The sequence below is a fragment of the Artibeus jamaicensis genome, unplaced genomic scaffold, assembly GCF_021234435.1.
Source record: "Artibeus jamaicensis isolate MK-2021 breed Jamaican fruit bat unplaced genomic scaffold, CSHL_Jam_final contig_426, whole genome shotgun sequence".
NCBI classification, from domain to species: domain Eukaryota; kingdom Metazoa; phylum Chordata; class Mammalia; order Chiroptera; family Phyllostomidae; genus Artibeus; species Artibeus jamaicensis.
In genome coordinates this window covers 9,869,352-9,886,510 of record NW_026521826.1, presented here as the reverse complement: position 1 = coordinate 9,886,510, position 17,159 = coordinate 9,869,352, and the positions used below count along the sequence as shown (strand labels likewise).

The 17,159-nt window shown below is 41.7% G+C and overlaps 1 protein-coding gene across 6 annotated transcripts in view; it reads right to left on the bottom strand.

The window, feature by feature from the left end:
- BEND7 (BEN domain containing 7) overlaps positions 1-17,159 on the bottom strand; it is an 89,637-nt gene that overhangs the window by 14,082 nt on the left and 58,396 nt on the right. The window lies entirely within an intron of this gene.

Here is a 17,159-nt window from a genome sequence, read left to right as displayed (position 1 = left end):
CTTAGCAATGCCTGTGCAAAGTGCCTTTTCTACTAGCTCCGTGTCCATGTATATATGTCTTATGAGCACAGAAAAAGTGCTTCCCGTGGGTCCACTGGCCCCATGACAAAATTCAGCAACTGTATTAAAATATTTCATTTTGTTATTAATTCAAAATCTAATGCAAAATTACACAAAAAGGTGATGTTCTCTTGGTGATTCCCACTAACTCAATCAGTCCTCAGAATAAACAGGATGTAGTTGTATCTTAACGGGAGTCCCCATTCCATGTTGAGTCAACTTCTTACAGTACTCCATTGGCTTCTGGGAAAGAGTTACCTATTTAGCATAAAAGGAGAGTCACAGAAGGCGACAAAAGGGAGGGCAGGCCACTGTCTCACTGAAGCCAGACAGTGTGTGACTGCACACACAGGCGCTGACGCTGGCATTTCTGCCTCGAGGGCCACTTCTGAGCGCTTTTCCACCTGCTCTTCATAAGGTCAAGACCAAGCATGTACTCACATCACACTGCCTTCTTGGTATTTAAAATATTGGGAGTTTTAATGTTTTAGAGGATTTTTTAAAAAGGAAAATGTTCACAGATTCAACTATTGTGTAAAACTATAAAATTTCTATTGAGTGGGAAATAAATATTTCATTGGAATGAGAAACACTACTTGGACTAAATGTGACTTGAAAAGGTTCAGTATCTACCACCATATAAAGCGCTCATTCAAACAAAAGAGCCATTTCAAAAGTCTCTATAGATAATGAACAAAGTGTATTTAGCAAAAACCATCAGGAAAAATATTCATATGTAAACCCCCAAATTGCAAAACACACTTCATACCTACTAAATTAGAAGCACAATGCTCCAAGGTGAACATACTTAATATTGATAAGTTGTGGGGCCCTGGCACAAACATTACTTTTGGCCTAAGCTGGCAAAACCCTTTTGGAAAACAAGATGGTAATATATAATGGGAGGCATAAAATTGTTTTATGTTTCGATTAGTAATTTTATTCCTAGAAACTTATCCTAAGGAAATAATTTGGAAGAAGGACCGCCCCCCCCCCCCCAACAAATGTAGTGAATCCAGTCTGAGTTAGGGCCACGCTAGTGAAGATGGAGGGGTGACCAGATCTGTATCTAGAACGGGCATCGTAACTACAGAAGAACGGGAAGGCGTAAGGGGAGAGGCAGATGTATTCAGCTTGGTTTGGGAGATGAGGAGCTCAGCGTCTGTGGGGCACGCGTATGTAAATGGCTGGCAGATATTTCTGCACAGAAGCTTGCACTTCAGAGAAGGGTCCAGGCTGATACCAGTTTCAGAGGCACAAACATTTAAAATGACAGAAAAAAAATGTTGACCGGGGAGAACATATTGAGTGAACAGAGCGCTGGGCCAAGCACAGAGCTAGAGAGAACCCCAGTGGCTGAGTGATTAAGGCACAGGAGGAGTCCATGAAGGAGCCCAGGACAGGCTACAGAGTCCAGAGATCTGAGAGGGGCCTTGCAAAGGGCGGGGAGTGGTGCTGATAGAGGCGGGGCCCAGTATAAGTGCAGAAGGGCCAGGAAGGCAGGTTCGGAAAGGACCTACTGAAGGTCATCAAAAAGTGGTGGGGATGGCCACAGATGACACTCTCAAAAAACTGAGTTCATTGGGGGAAGGAAAAGAAGGGCTGGGAGGGGAGGAGGGCTGAGGGATGGGAAACCTGAGGGGACAGGCTGGGGGAAGCAGCAACGTTGTGGGGGAGACAGGATCCAGGAAAAAGGAGACATTCCAGGGGACCACCCCAGAAGAACTGCTAGGTGATGAAATGGAGGGCTGCCCTCAAACAGGAGGAACTTCTTTCTTCTAACCCCAGAGGCTGGTGAGACTGGGTCAGGTTGAGAAGTGCTTGTAGGTTGGAGTAATCACTCCTGAGACCTCACTCAACTTTTGGTGTGGGAAAGTCTGGAATTGCCTGTGAGAAGAAAGCAGCAGACTAAGGCTGCAAGGAGAGCCAGCAGGAGTGTGGTGTTGGCAACGATTCGTAGGAGCAGGCTGTTTTCTCCTATGCCACCCTGCAGCCCTTCCTTGGGAGTGGAGACCCTGAATGGTAGGGCTGGTCTTGGGTTAGACATTTTCTGGACAGTTTTGGCAGAAAGACAGGGATAACAAAGCACTTGAAGATGTTGATGAAGATGTCACCTTGAATGAGTTACTTCAACTTTCCTCACTTCCCCTTCCCGCTCAAATCTGAGGAGGAAGTGAAGCCAGGAAAAGGCTCACAGAGTTGGAAAAACCCAGAGACCAGGGAATGCAAATATCAGCAGGGCTGGCAAGGAGCTGCTGTGCAGTGAGGGCAGTGGAGCAGATACTGCTGGAGACGAGACGGTGGTGACAGAGCAGCTCCGGACAGGAATGCTGAGGTGTGATCAGGGGTGGGGCTGAAATGTGGCTGAGGTGGAGGTCACTGTGTCTGAGATCTGGGTGCTACGTGGCCGAGGGGTCAGGTGGATCTTTCCTGTGGACAAAGAAGTTATCCAGGATGACAGCGCAATGAGAGAACAAGAGGAAGACGTGTAGCTGTACTTAGAGCCTTAGAGGAAAGGACCCTTCGCAGCCCAACTGAGTAGAGAAGTGATGGTTAGGAAGCAGAATTAAGGATGGGGGGTGGGAATCAAAGATGTTGCCCAGTATGTGACATGTGGGCCAGGCAAGCAAGGAGCCTCCACTTGGCAGAGATGCAGAGGGAACAATACCTCTGGGGGTCTGGGGTGCTTTTGAATCCCCCACACTCGGTTATAGACACCTCAGGGCCTTCCTTTATTTTGTCTCCCTCAAAGCACCTACAACAGTACTTTGTACTCATTGAGTTCTTATTCCATAAACATTTGATGAATAAATAAACACATTTTCTAGTTTTGTTTCTAATAGAAGCAAATACCACACCTCACAAATGTAGACTAATTCTGGAAGGAAGGCCTATCTGAATTAATAGGAAGCTTTAGTTAATAGACTATAGTTAAGGAAACAAGGTTTTATGACATTCAAATGCCCACAATCATGTTTACTTATCAGAGAACTGCCAAAAGATTCTCAAAGTCCTGTTTTAATGAATATAAAAAATGTGTATTTAGCACCCTATTAGGTTATGTGAAAATGGATACCACCGAGAGGATTCAATATACTGTCTAAGCAGATAAACAGCTCCCTCCTTGTAATATTATTTCTATAATTAACTTCCATAGCAGCCCCTCTTTTCTTAGATTGTGAAATGCAGGTGCCCAAATTGGAACCCATTAGAAAGTAGTGGTTCCAAGATTTGTGTTATGCCCACAGCAAAAATGACCCCCAGCCATGAAAACCAAAAGGAAGGTTCTGGAAGGTTTCTCCTACTCTGTGAGTAGCTTCTAAGCAGATCTTTTGAATCTAATCTTGAGCTCAGGCATTCTGTCACTCACTGAAAAGGCAATTATTTCTGGTTATTTTTTTTCAGTTAAAACCTATCTAGTTTCAATAAAAAGAAGCCAGAGAACTCTCTGCCTCCTGGCCTGTGTCTCAGACCACTGGAAGCATAGCACTAAGCTTCTCAAAAAATATCGATACAAACAAATATTTCCACTGGGTCTGTTTTGACATTCTATTTCATGGACTACATTCACACTCAAAAACAACTTTCAACTAGAATCTGCATCCGAAAGATGAAATCTTACTCTGTTGCACACACAGATGAGGCCTTAGGCCAAAATATTGTGATTGTATTGACCTGAAAACACTCAATATGCGATGTGAATAGAGGTATTGAGTAAGCAGAAATATTTTAGATAATCTGAATCTATGGCTAAAGGTCAAGCTATTATCCTGGTAACGGTTCCATTAGGAGTAACGATGTGAGAAGAGGTACTGCATTAATGCATTGGTTTCCTACCATGTTAATAGTGGCTCATTAAGAATAATAGTAGAACAATTTGCATTCATCCTTAGAATGTAATAGGAAAAAGAAATTTTCTTCCTTTTCTATTTTACATATTAAGGGGAAGCAAGGGCTAATGTTAAGCAAGTCCAAGCAATCTAAATAAGTGGATGAAGGCCAACAATTAAACTAAATAAAAGAGTTAAAGTAACTACATTGCTTAATATAATTTGAGGTCCCAAGGCACAAAGAGTATGTTAAGCCACTGGAGAAATGACAAATGTTCAATTTGATCTGTACATGAATAATGACTTTTCTCAGATGCCTGCATTCATTTGAGCCATGCCCTTTAATTGTATATAAATAATGAATAAGCTAGTGGTGGCTGAGCAGAGCCTTCCTTCCCTAGGAACGTGGCATTTAAAATAATCATCAATGAACACAGCAGTGTGTGGCGTGTCTGAATGCAACACGCTGAGAACAGAGCAGATTGGCCAGGTTCCCCAAAGAGCTGTGTGTTCACACAGTGGTTCCTAGAGGACTCTTCACGTAGATTTTTCTGGCTCTCTATGCTGGGAAAAGCAGAATATGGTATGGATTTTTAAAGAGAGTCACCAGACCATACAGACGTTTGAAGGGGCAAGAGTAGATAGAACAGCTTTAATTTCACTGGGAAATGCTCTAAGAAGGCAAAAACTCTGGCCAGCAGTGAACACCCACTTCTGATCTGATGCCTCAGTTTTAATTTCGGGTCAGACAAGTCCAAGTTAGGTTGCCATCAAGCAGAACTGAAAGCTGGGTCCTCATTAGATCTGCTAAACTCCCAGGGCCTGAGGGGACCAGGGAGGAGGGTGAGCAAGAGAGGTCCACAGAACCACTTGTAGCTGGGAGTGTGCTAAGGGCTGGGAGCCCTCAGACCAGACCACAGGTGCAGGAGGGAAGACCAGGTTCCCTGCAGGCTGATTGATCGAATTATCCCACCTCCTCACATCTGAGGGCATGGAAAACCAGCACCCCTCCCACATTTCCCTCTTTCCTCTTACTTGTTTAAAGCTGTTATTTGAAACTTCCCATGAGCCAAGAGCTTTTTATCTATCTCATTTAGTCTTTGTAGTAATCTGATGAAGCAGGTATTGTGATCCCATGTGACAGATGACAAAATCAAAGTACCAGCAGGGTGTAAAACTGGCCCAAGATAGCACAGCTAATAGGTGTTATTTTCCACATAAGTGAATTTTTAACTTAATGTTGTAAATGAGCATGCAGATTCGGTAAAAGACAAGTGACTGAATTCTAAATGTAAGCAAATCAATAGCTAAGGTAATACTTGCATGTGAAAGGAAGTTGTGAACGTTGGTTGGACTTTCAGTTACGCACAGACAGACGCATGGCAGGAATGGAGAGCAGACCGGGCAGGCCCTGTGAGGTCACCCCTCCCCTCCTGGTAACAGGCTGGCAGGGTGCTAAACAGGTGTTTTAGGCTGACAAGTCATGACTGCGGTCCAATTTTTATATGGTTCTAATATGATATTTTCTTTGATGATATCATGGTGCTTCATCCCCCAATTTCATAGAAAGAGCTTAAAACTACATCTTGTAGGCTTGACATCATTCTGATTATTTATTAAAATGACCATAAACCTGGCACTTGAGTCACTAGAAGAGAAAGGAAAAGAGTTAGAACAAACCTGGCTGCAGTGCCAGGCCTTAAGGTGCTCCAGAGCTTGGCACAGTTGACGCTGATCTAGGGACTGTTTTCAGCTGTGCAGGTTCAGAAATGTGGTTTTATCAGACCACCAGGGGCTCAGGTCTAGAAAGCAGCTCATGATAACTACACCTACAAGAGATTGATGAATAAACTAAGATGACAATGAATTAGTGTGTAATGGGGGTGACTATCTCTCTAGCGTCCGAAACATTTGATGTCTGTACCCAGTTCACCCACTTTTTGGAACCAAGGGACTGGAATGAAGAACTTAACAGAAGGTTGCTCAGTGAGAACCAGAGATTGCGAATGGTGTGGGGCCGGCAAAGCTCCATCCACTCCATTGCCAACGGTGTGAATGCCTACAGGCAAATGCCCATTCCTGGCTTCTGCTGCCACTGTGGGCAGAAATGTGTCATACCAGTACCCCACAAATCAGAGCCTGAGTGGAGCAGAGACAGGCAATTAACCTAAAGAAACCCAAGCTGCAGACTACCCAGAAGAATGAGCAGGACACCCTGGTGTCCCCTCAGAACAGTGAGCAGTGAGGGGATGAGTAAAGCTGTGGCACGATGACATTAGCAGGCCCAACACCCTGCGCAAACCAGAACTGTGAGGGGCAGAGGAAAAAAGGAGGGAGCCAGCTGGTGAGGAGAGGAGGGCGAGGCGGATCTGCGGAGAGCACTAGAGAGCCAGAGAAGCTGCGAGTGGCTGGTGAGGAGGGGATGCGGGGCACAGGCAGGCCTGTGAGCAGCCTCCGTTCCCACTGTTCCACACAGCGGGAATGGAGTGGCCGCCTCACAGTGCACCTGCTTCCTAAGAGAATGAGAGCACTTTGCTGAGGTTGGAGTATAGTCTGATTCTGTTTTTTTAGCCTGATTCTTAATCCACCATCAATGGCCCATCAGTGACCAACATATTCCAATGCCCTTGACTTCTAGTACTGAGTAGGTACCAACAAGTCCCTGTGCTTTCCTGTTGCAGGCCTCTGTGTACAAAGATCTTCAGGGCACATCCTGAGACACAAAGTCACAAATGACCTTTGGAGGTGCAATGACTTCAGTGCACGCTTTATTTCACCTGTGTGTGTTGATTCTTATTAAAGCAATGACAGTGGATGTTTCTGATCTTATACAGAAACTGGGGTGCTTCACACCTATCACCTGAATCCTACTTTTTTATTATAAAAATAAGATGCATTCATTCAAGAAGTATTTACCGCACACCCAGCAGACTACGCTAGGTGCCAGTGAACTGATGGTCCCTTGTCCAAAAAAAAAAAAAAAGGCTCTGAGGGAAATGGATGAAGGCAAATGAAGTCAGAAGGAGTGCAGAGAGAAGCTGCTGTTATGCAAGTGGGCAGGGGCACACAGAGGAGGGGTATTGAGCCCACTCCTGGTGGGGTGGTATCTGGGAAAGCTGTTGGATAAAGTAGAGGCCAAGCTGAAACCCAAGAAAAAGTGGAGGTTAGATGAAGAGTGAGAGAAGGAGGAGAATGTTCCAGACACATGCATTTGCCCTAAGGAGTGGGTACAGAGAGGCAGTCTCAATAGCTGAGAGGCTCAGGTTTATACACCTGTGAAGGAAGCAAGGAGGCGGCCCTGGTCCTAGAACCAAAGCCTCCGTGCGAGGCTGAGTGCCTAGAAAAACTGCCCCGCAATGAAAAGGGGGCCATCTATCCACCAGTACAGAAGCTCTGTCTAGTCTTTGGAGGGGGAAAAGGAGTTTCCTTGGAAAATTCTAATGCTTGGCTTGGACCTCTCATAGGTTTGTAATTTGAAATTACATTACCTGCATAAATGGATATACGGATTGCTGCTGATACCCCTGGGCTATGGACAAAAGGAAATGCAGAATTACTCCTACAATTTGGGCCCCAATGGATTCTTATAGCAAATAAAAAATAAACAAACAAACAAAAAATACAGGCCCAGTACAGAGGGGCTTGTATGTGAAAATAGTGCAACGCATAAGGAAAAAAATCCCCTATAAGCAAGAGTCAGCTAACCCAAGAAGCACAGGATTAAATTGTCAATAACTTAAGGCAATGAAACTACAAAGTATATATGTTTAAAATGATGAAAGATATTAAAGGACGTAAATCATTAAGAAAACAATGAGTCTGATTTCAAAAATAATTTACAGAGATTAAAAGTATGGTAACTTAAACTTAAAAATTCAAAGGACAGGTTAGCTAATACACTAGTAGAAAAGAAAGATAGATCTTGGTACCCAGAATGTAGCACCAAGAGATGAAGACATGGAAAATATAACAGACAAATTAAGAGACATGAACAGAATAAAAATGTCCAGTTAACACTAACAGATGTTTCAGAGGGAGAGAAGAAATGAAGGGAAGGCAAACTTTGAAGAGATAATAGCTGAAAAATTATCAGAATTGCTAAGTCATGAATACTTGGTTTCAAGAAGCACAATAACCAAGTAGATTAATAAAAATAAAGAAATAGCTAAATTTAAATAAAAAAACTGGAGAATGACAAAGGCAGAAATATCTTAAAGGCAGATAGAAAGACAGATTATCTACCAAAAGAAGCAGAGACATAGATTCATAACAGCAACGAAAGCTAAGAGAGAATGGAGTATTTTCACATTACTCTGAAAAAAGACCTCAATCTAGAATAAATACCCAACTAAATTCTACATCATTCAATAGTGAGGGTGAAATTAAGAAATTTTCAGGACAAAATAGAAAAAATATACCACAGAGAACCTCATTCAAAGAATTACTACAAGTCGTACTGACAAAGAAAACTGAAAGCAGAGGAAAGAGTGGTGGCTGAAGAGAAGAAAGGAGAACATGACCTGTAGATATCAAGAATTATTACAGTGCAAAGCTCATAAAAACTGTGTAATATTGGCTCAGAGGGAGAGAGCAGACCAAATGTCAACATGTGAAATGGGAGCTCAATATATGTCAGAAGTGAAATTACAATTCATGTAAAAAAAAAAAAAAGGATGATGTGTTACAATGATTGACTACCCATAGAGACACATAAATTAAATCTCTGCCTCATAGTTTAGGCAAAAGTAAATTCCAGGTGGAAGAATGATCTGATTATAAAAGACAAAGCTTTAAAATAGTTGGAAAAATCCAGTCAAGATGGAAGCATGGGTAGATACACTTTACTTCCTTGCTCAACTAAAAGAAGGACAACAACAACAACATCACCAGCAAAAAAACAAACAGAACTGCTAGAATATCCAACTGTATGGAAGTCTGAAAAACAAGGACTTAAAGAAGAAACATTCATCCAGACCAGCAGAAGGGGCAAAGATAGGCAGATGGGGCAGAGAGGATGCACAGCAAGGTGGAGGCTGACAGATGGGGCGGTCCATAGTGGTATGTGAAAAAACTGGGAAGAACAACAGGGGAGCACAGAGACAGTGCAAACCAGATTTCTAGCATAGGGAAATAAAGCCTCAAAACCTCTGACTATAATAGTCAGTGGGGGTGGCGGGAGAAACTCCCGGTTCCACGGGAGAGTCTGCTGGAGGGACCCGTGGGATACTAGAATGTACACAAACCCACCCACCAGGAAATAAGCACCAGAAAGGCCCAATTATCTTGTGGGTAGCAGGGAAAGTGACCGAAAGACAGCAGAGAGCCAAGCAAGCAGCATCATTCCCTCCCTGACCCCTCTCCCACATATAGCACCATAAGGCAGTGCAGCCAAGTAGGTTGCCTCACCCTAGTGAACACTGAAGCCTCTGCCCCTTATGACCCAACACGTGCACCAAGACAAAGAAATATGGCCCAAATGAAAGAACAGATCAAAACTCCAGAAAAAGAACTAAATGACGAGGAGATAGCCAACCTATCAGATGCAGAGTTCAAAACACTGGTAATCAGGATGCTCACAGAAATGACTGAGTACAGATGCAAAATAGAGGAAGAAGTGAAGGCTATACAAAATGAAATGAAAAGGTATACAGGGAACCAACAGTGAAGGGAAGGAAACTGGGACTCAAATCAACAATTTTAAACAAAAGGAAGAAATAAATATTCAGCTGGTACAGAATGAAAAAACAATTTTAAAAAAATGAGGCGAGGCTTAGGAACCTCCAGGACAACTTTGAACATTTCAATATCCAAATCATAGGGGTGCCAGAAGGAGAAGAACAACAGCAAGAAATTGAAAACTCATTTGAACAAATAATGAAGAAAAACTTCCCCAATCTGGCAAAGGAAATAGACTTCCAGGAAGTCCAGGAAGCTCAGAGAGTCCCAAAGAAGTTGGACCCAGGAAGCACATACCGAGACACATCATAATTACATTACCCAAGATTAAAGACAAGGAGAGAATCTTAAGAGCAGCGAGAGAAAAGGAGACAGTTACCTACAAAGGAGTTCCCATAAGACTGTCAGCTGATTTCTCAAAAGAGACCTTACAGGCAAGAAGGGGCTGGAAAGAAGTATTCCAAGTCATGAAAGACAAGGACCTACATCCAAGATTGCTTTATACAGCAAAACTATCATTTACAATGGAAGGGCAAACAAAGCACTTCCCAGATAAGGTCAAATTAATGGAGTTCATCATCACCAAGCCCTTATTATATGAAATGTTAAAGGGACTTATCTAAGAAGAAGAAGATAAAAAATATGAACAGTAAAATGACAACAAACTCACAACTATCAATAAGTGAACCTAAAAACAAAAGCAAACTAAGCAAGTACCTAGAACAGGAACAGAATCACAGAAATGGAGATCACATAGAGGGTTACCAACAGGGAGGGGGAGAATGGGAGAGAATGGGAGAAAAGGTGCAGGGAATAAGAAGCATAATTGGTAGGTCCAAAATAGACAGGGGGAGGTTAAGAATAGTATAGGAAATGGAGAAGCCAAAGAAGTTATATGTATGACTCATGGAAATGAACTAAGTGAGGGGAAGGCTGGAGTGAGGCAGGAGTGCAGGGCAGAGAGGGATAAAGGGGAGAAAAAAGGGACAACTGTAATACCACAATCAATAAAATATATGTAAAAATTTAAATAAAAGCGTTGGAAAAATTACAAGCATGTCATCACATAATCAGGATTTGGAGACTGTCTTAAAATAAGCATATAGAGAGCATAAAACATAAAATAATCTAACTTTTAAATCTAAACTTTGGTGTGATAAGAGATCATATGCAAAATTTTCACAAATTGAAAGAGATGAGATTTGTAACCCATAGAGCTGATAAAAGAATTTATATAAATCAATAAGAAGACAACAACCTAATGGGAAAATTAGAAAAGGATGCAAATTCAAAGAGGAAACTAACCAAATAGAAATAAATATGAAATGATGCTCAACTTCATTAATAATTGTGAAACCCACCACTGAGAGGCCATTTGAGACCAGTTAGACTGGCAAAAATTAAAGTTTGTTAACACTAGATGTTAGCAAGAATGAGGAAAAATACAATTTCTTACTGCTGGTGGACGCTGAATGACAGTCACCCCCTGGAGGGCCGTTTGGCAATGCTTACTGAAGCTGAAGATGGTTGTACCCCGTGGCTTTGTTCCAGTCCCTGGTGTGTCCCCTAGAGATGCTGTCACACGTGAGCCCAGCAAACACTGAAAAGACGGCACTGCTGCCACGGGTGCTTGTGAAAAAGGAGAAGCAGCCTGACTGCCTCTTCATAGAAGACGAGAAAGAAATTGCTTTATTTACATGAATAAATCTTGATTAAAAGGACACAAAGTTGCAAAAGTACAGTATGAGGCTGTGCATGTAGATTCATCAATTCACAAAATAGTAGTAAGTGGGATTTGTATTTAGTGAAATAGAAATATACAAACGAGAAAGATTCGTACCAACTTCAGGTCACTTGGGAGCAAGAAGGAGAAAGAGAAAGGGAATGGATGGTACAGGAACATTTTGAGTCTTATAAAGCAAAACAAAGGAAGATGGGCATGAAGTAAATAGAACATGTGTTTTAAATCCCAGTGATAAGGCAAAGATAAGATGCGTCTTGAAAAAATGTCTTCAACACACTGAAAAAGGAGAATAGTATAATTTCCACTTCTGACCTAAAGATGACTGCTGATGGGGACGAGTGTCATTCTTTGATCAGTGTCTGAACAAATCAGAAAATTTCTCCTAGGAGGATTCTTTGAGAATGTCAGTACTGACCAGATGTCAAGTAGGTGCCTTAATACACTCTCTGCTGGAATAAGCACCAGGAGCTATCTTTAAGAGAGAGGTGGGATTAACTGGGTGAAGACAAGAGGCCATCATCCCTCAGGTCTCATCTGAAATGTGACCTTCTTTGGCAAGACCTCCCTGAGTTTGCTAACCAGTGTTTTTAAATAATAACAACTACTAATCATCAGCCAGGGGTGTCCAAACTTTTCGTGTTTCTGGGCCACACTGGAAGAAGAGTTGTCTTGGGACACACATTAAATACATTGTGACACATAATCACACACACCAAAAATCTCATAATGTTTTCAGTAAATTTATGATTTTGTGTTGGGCCACATTCCTAGTCATCCTGGGACACATGTGGCCCGTGGGCTGCAGGCTGGAAACCTCTGGACCATCAACCCAACAAGGACAGAAATCCCGGCACTCTTGCTCATGGCTGGCATATAACAGGCAGCACAAATGTACAGTTCATGAAAGAGTAAATCTGAGAATGCTAGAGTTCCAGCCAAGATGAAGGCGTAGGCAGAAACCCTCTGCTTCCTTGCACAACCAAAAGGAGGATACCAACCAATCTAAAATCAATAAACAACCAGATATGCCAGAAAATCAAACTGCATGGAACTCCAACAACCAAGGAATTAAAGAAAAAATCAGCCAGAACAACCAGACCGGTAGGAACCTGCAGCAAGACCATATGGGCAGGGCCAGCTGAAGGCGAAACTGAGACTCAGAGCTGACTGTGGACTATGGCAGGGGTTGCCACAGTGGGAGAAGCTCCCAGTTTCACACAAGAGTTCATCGGAAAGTGTGCTAGAGACAAGCTGGCAAGCTGCATCGTTCCCTCTCTGGCTCCTCCCCCACAGGCAGAGCAAGGAGACTTACCCTGCCCAGGTAAATAACTAAGGCACCGCCCCCTTACAATTTAACAGGTGTGCTGGGACAAAGTAACGTGATCTAAATGAAAGAACAGAGCAAAACCTCAGAAAGAGAGCTAAGCGATGAAGAGATCGCCAACCTCTCTGATGGAGAATTTAAAGCCCTGGTCATCAAAATGCTCACAGAACTGATTGAGCTTGGTTGAAAAATGAAAGAACAAATGAAAGATACCCAAAATGAAATAAAGCAAAATATTCAGGGAACCAACAGTGTCAGGAAGGAAACCAAGACTCAAAGCAACTATTTGGAACAAAAGGAAAAAAAATAAACATCCAACTAGAACAGAATGAAGAAACAAGAATTCAAAAAAGTGAAGAGAGACTTACAAACCTCTGGGGAAACCTGAAACATTCCAATATCTGAATCATAGGGGTGCCAGAAGGAGAAGAACAACAGCAAGAAAATGAAAACTTATTTGAACAAATAATGAAGGGAAATTTCTCCAATTTGGCAAAGGAAATAGAATTCCAGGAAGTCCAGGAAGCCCAGAGAACCCCAAAGAAGTTGGACCTAAAGAGGAACACACCAAGGCACATCATCATTAAGCTACCCAAGATTAAAGGAGAGAATCTTCAAAGCAGCAAGAGAAAAGGAGACAGTTACTTACAAAGGAGTTCCCATAAGGCTATCAGGTGACTTCTCAAAAGAAACCTTGCAGTCAAGAAAAGGCTGGAAAGAAGTATTAGAAATCATGAAAGGCAAGGACCTACATTCAAGATTACTCTATGCAGCAAAGCTTTCATTTAGAATGACGGGCAGATAAAGTGCTTCTCAGATAAGGTCAAGTTAATGGAGTTCATCATCACCAAGCCATTATTATATGAAATGTTAAAGGGGCTTATCTAAGAAAAAGAAGATTAAAAATACGAACAATAAAATGACAATAAACTCCCAACTATCAACAAATGAACCTAAAAGAAAAGAAAAACAACAAAAACAAAAACTAAGCAAACTAGAACAGGAACAGAATCAGAGAAATGGACATCATATGTAGGGAGTTCAGTGGGGAGGGGGAAGGATGGAATGGGGGAAAATATACAGGGAAGAAGCAACATAATTAGTAGGCATAAAACACACAGGAAGAGATAAAATGGTATAGGAAATAGAGAACTCAAAGAAACTTATACATATAACCCATGGACATGAACTAAAGGGTGCGAAATGCTGGAGGGTTGGGGGGGCAGGATGGAGGGGATAAAAGGGGGCAAACTATAATAGCATAATCAATAAAAATACTTTTAAAAGAATAAACCTGAGATACTCTATTTCTCTGAGTTTCTCTGCGTGGAACTCCAACAACCAAGGAATTAAAGAAAAAATCAGCCAGAACAACCAGACCGGTAGGAACCTGCAGCAAGACCATATGGGTAGGGCCAGCTGAAGGCAAAACTGAGACTCAGAGCTGACTGTGGACTATGGCAGGGGTTGCCACAGTGGGAGAAGCTCCCAGTTTCACACAAGAGTTCAAAACAGAAGAATGACTTGAAAAACAGAAGAATTTCTTCAGTAAATAGCCACAGGTCTTGAAATACACAGAGCCCTGAAGCTCATTTCAGGTTTGATTTAACAATAAAATTCAGCAAAATTCATCAACTAATGCACCTAAAACAAAATCTTTAAGTTAAAAGTAAAGCTAAGGAAATACAGTAGTGCACACAGTAAGGTATTACTGATGAAATTAGAATATCCTATTACCAGAAGACTGTAAGGCAGCTGGTCAAGGAGAGTGAAAGCTGACCACGATGATCATCAGAAGCAAGTGCCCATCCCTGCATGGGGCTGTCACTTCCAGCAGTTGTAATGACGAGGGCCCTAAAGATCCATAAAACTGACCACCAGTCATATTTATTTCATTCTGTAGGTTTACTTCTGAGAATTTAGACAAAAATTACTGAACCACAGAAATTTTGAACTGGAAAAGACTTTAAAATTCAGCCAAGACACCCTGGTTTTTTTTTTTTCCCCAAGAGAAGGTGATGTTTCAAGATCTTAAATGGCAAAGTCAGAAGTAAATTCACATCCCATAATGTTCCTTTCACTGTCCCAAAACTGGGTGGGACCTTGAGATTTGAACAATCTTGTTGAGTCACGGCGATTCTGAAATAGTTGAGGCCAGAGCTGTGTGGAGGGAAGGAACAACATCCTTTGTCTTCCTTTATTTATTTGTTTGTTTGTTTTTGCTACAATGGCATCTCTGTCTAAAATAAAGTGCCCTTAGTGGTTTCTCAAATTAAATAAAGTTAATTTTTAATTTGTTTTAAGAAAGCCCACCGCAGAGCTTATTTATAATTCAGCTGTTAGGAAAATGATGGATACTCTACTTTGGCTAGATGAGTTCCAACGTACGTTTGTCTAACTGGTATATTTTAAGGGAATAAATTATGTTTACTAAATATTAAGATCTGGGCAACAAAAAGCTTTGATGTAATGATGCCTTACTATTTACTCCCTTTTTGGGAAAGAAACATATATCAGAATCGTAGATTTCTAGAAATTCTATCTGGAAAGCAACTTGGAAATGGTATGACTCATTTATTTTAGAGATCAGTAACTGAACTTCAAGTAAAAGGAAATTTAAAAGATTGGGAGTCATCAACTCAAACAGTTAGGCAAGTGACCTAAAACCACACTTCCCAAGGATTGTTTCACAGGACAGACAGATCTATGTTTTATCTCATCTTTACATAAACTAATGAGAAAGTACTGAGTTGTTCTGTTTTTAAAGCTGGAGTTTCTTGGTATGTGAACTTTCAAAGTCATTCTGTGAGGTACTGAGTTTACCCACTAGCTGGAAGTCTGGAAGAAACAGCCAGAGTTAATTGTGACACATTCAGGAAGTTCTGGTACCATCCTACCCCTCACAGTCACCCCAACTCCAAGCTGGGCAAGGTGGGATGAAGAAGAATGACAACCTAGGAGAGCAGTGGTGGTGATGAGGGTCTCATCTATGAGGACCAAGTCATCAGGTCAATTCACTGGCCCCATCCCTGCCACCATCAGGATGAAGGTGCTGAGTGTTAGTACAAGGCTGATGGCTTGGAGGAAGGATCTTCTTGTGTTTTTTAATGGTGGCAACTCCCTTCTAATTGAGATCAGCTCTAGGAAAAATTGAGGCTCACATTTTGAGGCTCATTATAAAAAAGTTCTCAAACATTTCTTTTATACTCCCTCTATAAGGAATGTTTTAAAAAACACATGGATGGATGAGAACACTGGTGTATCAAGTCTGGAGATGGTAAAAACAGGAAATGGCACATTAAGCCTGCTTATGGATTTTATTGTTGGTTTTATTTAAATCAAAATCCCACAATGCAATTATTATTCTTCAACAGTTTGAAGATTACTCTCTGGTATGACTAAATGAATGATAAACTATACCTCCCATACTGCATAAAGTGCATATTGCATCTTTAATAATTAACAATGACCACTGCTTTCAGAGCCCCCACTGAATACATTATGTGGGATCCCCTGGATATTTTTAATTGTCAAGATCTGTACCGTCCTTGAATGCTGTGCACCACTTGATTTTTCTGTTGCTGTTGTCTCTTCAAATCTTTAAACTTACATTTTGCCTTCTTGAATCTCAGCTTTCTTCCAACTTGTCATGGAGAAGTCATGTGGCTGTCTTGTTATTTGTGTCCTGCGTACATCAATGTAGAAGTGAGTTCTGACTTTATAAAGCGCCTTTTTTTCAGTGAAGATAAACTCACTGCCTGATTCCCTCATCCTGCTTTCCTTTCTCCCTGTATTTATTAACCATTACTTCTGTGAGTGGCACTGTTTCATATGCCAAGGAATATGCAAATCAGCTAGAGAATGGGGACTCTTCCCCATAGGAGCTTGCAGTCTTGTTGGAAGACAAGACGCCCATACACAACTCAGACAACCATATATCCTGATTTGCCCAGGACAGTCTGAAATGCCTGTTTTCCCAGTGAAATGATTAACAGGATCATTTTCACTCTCAAAAGTGTTCCAGTCTGGGAAACAAATGGTAGTCATCCTCCACATACCATGAATATCAAAGCAAAGCATTAATCAAGATTAATTGCTCAACTATGTAAAGGTAGTATGTGTTATAGGAATTTGGAGAAAGGGAAAATCAATGCATGCTAGGGGCATCTGGAAAAAGTCTCATAGTAGAAGTGATAATACTTGGGCTGGACCATGAAGAATGAGTTGGATTTGTCTACAAAGAGAGATGAGCACTGTAGCCCTGGGAAACACAGCATCACTCCAAGTTCAAAATGAGTATGTGATGCTTCGGGAGTAGTGTCAGTGCTGGGCTGGTTCACCTGGTAGGAGCACTGAGAAATACAGTTGCAAAGAGGGAAATCAAGTCATGGGACGTCTGGAAAAGGCCACAGTCTGGATTTGATTCAATGGGCAAAGAGGGGTTAGGTAGGAAAATGTCACAAAATTTGGTCTTACAAGTGCTATTTGGCTGTTAGTGTGCAGGAAGAACTGGAAGGGGAAAATG